General features: G+C 44.1%; 1 protein-coding gene across 4 annotated transcripts in view; it reads right to left on the reverse strand.

The window, feature by feature from the left end:
- LOC123519677 overlaps positions 1 to 5000 on the reverse strand; it is a 45028-nt gene that overhangs the window by 32678 nt on the left and 7350 nt on the right. The window contains exon 1 of one of the 4 annotated variants that reach the window (XR_006679091.1): positions 1 to 53. This exon is cut by the window's left edge and continues 726 nt beyond it. The exons of 1 other annotated variant lie outside the window; for it this stretch is intronic. The gene's annotated coding sequence lies outside the window, so the exon portion shown is untranslated. Of the gene's footprint in view, positions 54 to 4954 lie in introns of those variants that run through there. 2 more of the 4 variants (XM_045281168.1, XM_045281167.1) reach the window with 2 other exon arrangements.

Consider the following 5000-nt stretch of genomic DNA (forward strand, 5'->3'; position numbering starts at 1 on the left):
TCTCTCTCTCTCTCTCTCTCTCTCTCTCTCTCTCTCTCTCTCTCATTTCCTTCCTCCGGACATATCTCACTCGGTCTTCTGAAATAATCATGGAGACAAGCAATGACACACGCACATATACATATATAATCTCTCTCTCTCTCTCTCTCTCTCTCTCTCTCTCTCTCTCTCTCTCTCTCTCTCTCTCTCTCTCTAGTCCAGCGCGGAGGGCAGATACCGCTAGGTTATGTAGGAGGGCGAGGGAGGGGAGAGGCTGGATAGGTGGGAGGACAGGATGTAGAGAGAGAGAGAGAGAGATGGGGAAGGGTATGGGAGGGAGGGAAAACGCGACAACACCTGTTACCACTACACAACCAAACACTGAGCTGGTTTACCTGCAACAGTTTCCCTTTCGTGTGTCCCTCCGCCGCGCCCTTGCAAGCCCGTATACCTGCCCCTCACTTGATTAACATCCTTACCTGCACCCTCACTGATGTAATTCAGTCATGCATGGATCCCTCTTTTATCATTCCACTATTGCTATTATTATCATTGTTAAGGTTAATGTTGTTGTCAAGCCTGTAATTATCTTATCTTTTTGTCATTCTGCTTATTATGAAAGTCTACTCCTCAAAATAATATAGACTAGTATAAGTGGGACTTTTCTTTTTATTTTTTGTTGTCCTTGACCATCTTCCCCCCTGTTCCACAAATAAAATAAAAAAGTGACTTAACGAAACTTATTTGAAATGTAGCATATATTGGCCAGCGAGTCAACATACACAATATGGTCTGACTCTGTCCAGGTGAAGTGCAGCGAAGTGGCCAGTCCTCAGGTGTTGTCCAGGCGGCCTACATAGCTGGTGACCTTAAGGGAGGCAGTCACACAGGTGCTTACACACATTCTCCCGTTAATCAAGCACGGACACCCTGCCCTCCGCCTACCACTCGTTTCCCTTCCCTCTTGCACTCACTCGCTTTCTCTACACCCTTACTCTGGATTCTTTTGAGACTTGGTTCGTAACACTTTTATAAAACAGAGCGACAGATGCACGGAACCATCTCAGTAAAGATGTTGTTAGTAATGCGTCATTAAGGAGGCTTAAAAGATTAGACTAGTTGACAGACTAGGATTTTAGGTGGATTGGTGGAAATCGATACTTATGTTTCGTAAAGGGACTGCCACGTGTAGTATGATTAGTTTATAAAGATTTATAAGTATATTTTCAGTGTTAGTGATAGTTCAACAATGATTATGCACAAAATAGGGAAAATGCACATGCAATTTGAGTTATCATATTTATAGCCTTTGTAAACAGTCAGTGATATAGTTCAACAACTATTATGCACAAAATAAGGAAAATGCACATAGAATCGAAGTTCTTATATTATATAGCCTTTGTAAACAGTCTTAATGATCCTACACCACATGAGACCCGTTACTATACGAGACACGCTCAGGTGAACATAGTAGAAAACTGTATACTTTCAGTTTTAATGGCAGACTATTTAGAAATTCTAACCCCTTGTAGTTTGTTAGTGCGCAAATATTATGTTTTTACTTGATAATTTGACACTACGAATTCTATATGTTTACTCCTATTGCTTTGAAAGACAGGGCAAGGTAGATCAGGAAACGATAGGAAAGTTAAAGTAGAACAAGGGAAATGCAGGAAAATATATGCAGGGATCATTCATATACTCCACTCTCCATGACAGCTGGTCGGGTCAACAGGGGTGCCCTGTCATGCCAAAACTGTCATTAAGGTGTGGCAGTATTCAGGTCCTTCCTATTCACTCTCATTCGCCACCATTGTCACGTATTTCTCTCACTGCTCTCTGTACGCCACGCCTCGGTCTCCTCAGTAACGGGTTTCGCTCGCAGAAAGTCTCTCGCTTGTCAAACACAGAAAGTGTTCTTTGTGGACGGTGGTTCAATATGCTAATTGATATTACATTTCTTCCCACCTTCCTTCCTCTTTTATTATCCATCACTCTTTTTCATCTACTGTCTATCATTCTTATATCTTCTGTGTGTGTGTGTGTGTGTGTGTGTGTGTGTGTGTGTGTGTGTGTGTGTGTGTGCTATTGCTACTAATACTGTTGGATATTGTACTTAATGATGCCTTTCTTTCCTTTCTGGTCTCCTTTCCTCTTCCTCCATCCCCTCTCTTTCTTCTACATTTCGTCTCTTTTTCTCCTTTCCTTCCCTCCTTCTTTCATACCTTCCCGTTCACCACAAGTACCTTCTACGCCACCACCACCCCCAGCTTTGTATTGTATCTCTCATAGTTTTATATTTACCAGTATCACTCTTGTATAAGCTATTTACTCTCACATACACTCATATAATCATGTTTATCTCACTCTCTCTCCCCTTAGGACCATATTCCCAACAGAGCATCAGTAGTATCGCCTCTATGACCACCACCACCCACCACAACCACCACCACCTCCCATCCGTGCGTCACTCTCCCTCTCTCCCTCCCACCTGCGCAGGGTCAGAGCACCTTAGGAAAGGACAGGTGCGGGCCTACAGACACGCAATCCGCTATTTCGCCAGAATGTATATGCGGAAGTGTGTGTGTGTGTGTGTGTGTGTGTGTGTGTGTGTGTGTGTGTGTGTGTGTGTGTGTGTGTGTGTTATTGATACTAATACTGTTGGATATTGTACGTAATGATCCTTTCTTTCCTTCAGAACCCACGTCCCCCACACTTCCACGTTCTCACCTCATATACCACAACGCACATTGAAACATCCCTGACATGCTTTGAATATATCTTAATCCTTTACAATCCTTCACAAAACCTTCACATCTCCCTTTCACAAGAACCTCTTCTTTTTGTCGAACCTCAAGCACCACGCCTATACCCTGACACCCCCAAATACCTGTCTCCAACATGCCTATACATTCACTTGACACACCACAAAGGAAATCCAACCACACCAAAACATCCCCCCAAAAAAGCACCCACAAACACACCTAACAGAGACCGAATTACTTTTAAACACATTAGAACAACACTAATCACACCATTTAATCCCAAAAATATCCTAAATGAAAGAAAAAAAAAAGAAAAATGCTCCATACCGTAAAGTAGTAGTAGTAGTAGTAGTAGTAGTAGTAGTAGTAGTAGATAATATGCATTTTTTCTAGAAGCTAATGTGTTTGTGTATGGTGAAAGCACACACACACACACACACACACACACACACACGTGTAGTGGTTAGCACGCTCGACTCACACTCGAGAAGGTCCGGGTTCGAGTCCCGGAGGCGGCGAGGCAAATGGGCAAGCCTCTTAATGTGTAGCCCCTGTTCACCTAGCAGTAAATAGGTACGGGATGTAACTCGAGGGGTTGTGGCCTCGCTTTCCCGGTGAGTGGAGTGTGTTGCGGTCTCAGTCCTACCCGAAGATCAGTCTATGAGCTCTGAGTTCGCTCCGTAATGGGGAAGACTGGATGGGTGACCAGTAGAGGACCGAGGTGAGGTGAATTACACACAGCATAAAATAACCCACTCTTATAAAAACACTAATATTTGTGGGTGGTAGTCTCGTTTATCATTGATTCATTCACCAGCCTATATTCTTGTCATGACGTTGATCACCATTACATTATCGTTCTTAACACACCCACCATTCTCATTATAACTTTACCATTCCCCTATTTCTTCCTCTTATCACTTCGTTCTATGTATTTCAAGTGGGAAACAGCAGGAAATGCCTGGGAAACACAGAGAATTGAAGGAAATGTTGTGGGTATGTGTGTGTGTGTGTGTGTGTGTGGGTGTGTATGTGCGTGCGTATGTGTGAGTGTGTATGTGCGTGCGTGTGGGTGTATGTGCGTGCGTGCGTGTGGGTGTATGTGCGTGAGTGTAGGTGTAGGTGTTGGTGTGGGTTGTGTGTGTGTGTGGGTGAGTGTGTGCGTGTGTGTGTGTGTGTGAGCTTGTGGGGTGTATGTGTGTATATATTTGTGCGTGTGTGTAGGTGGGGGTATGTATGTGCTGTGTGTGTGTTTCACTGTTTGATCTGCTGCAGTCTCTGACGAGACAGCCAGACGTTACCCTACGGAACGAGCTCAGAGCTCAATATTTTCGTATGTGTGTAATTCACCTCACCTCGGTCGTCTGCTGGTCACCCAGCCAGTCTTCCCCATTACGGAGCGAGCTCAGAGCTCATAGACCGATCTTCGGGTAGGACTGAGACCACAACACACTCCACACACCAGGAAAGCGAGGCCACAACCCTCGAGTTACATCCCGTACCTATTTACTGCTAGGTGAACAGGGGCCACACATTAAGAGGCTTGCCCATTTGCCTCGCCGCCTCCGGGACTCGAACCCGGACCTTCTCGAGTGTGAGTCGAGCGTGCTAACCACTACACTACGCGGTGTGTGTGTGTGTGTGTGTGTGTGTGTGTGTGTATTTGTGTGGGTGTGGGTGGGATGGGTGGGTAGATGGGTGTGCGTTTTCTCTCTTATTACTTGTTTCTGCGTCACTCACTCATCCTCACACTCTCGTTCTCTCTTTCGTTGTTCTCGGTAATAACACACGTGTATGAATGAGTACCAAAGTTAGTAATGAAGTTAATGATGTTATTTATTAATTAAATACATGACTGAATACACTAAGAACTAATAAACGAGTTAAATCCAGATTGAATTGTGTTACCCATAAAATATAACCGTTTTCTCTCATAATTGTTTCGGACTTTCGGGGTCTCTCTCTCTCTCTCTCTCTCTCTCTCTCTCTCTCTCTCTCTCTCTCTCTCTCTCTCTCTCTCTGATGATATAGCATTTGTCTACCATAGTAATAACCCGGCAGTAGTAACAATCATGATTCGTCATAACAGTCTTGAAATATCAACATTGCCCGTACTTGGCAGACTGACCACATGGTTTCATAGGTAACCATATCTTTACACTTCAAACAATAATGCCAAACTTTTATGTCTGAACTAAATTGGTACTTACTTTGCCTTGCCCTCTCCTCCCCGTGCACCATCGTAGTGTTGAAATC

This window comes from Portunus trituberculatus, chromosome 45 (genome assembly GCF_017591435.1).
Source record: "Portunus trituberculatus isolate SZX2019 chromosome 45, ASM1759143v1, whole genome shotgun sequence".
Taxonomy (NCBI): Eukaryota; Metazoa; Arthropoda; class Malacostraca; order Decapoda; family Portunidae; genus Portunus; species Portunus trituberculatus.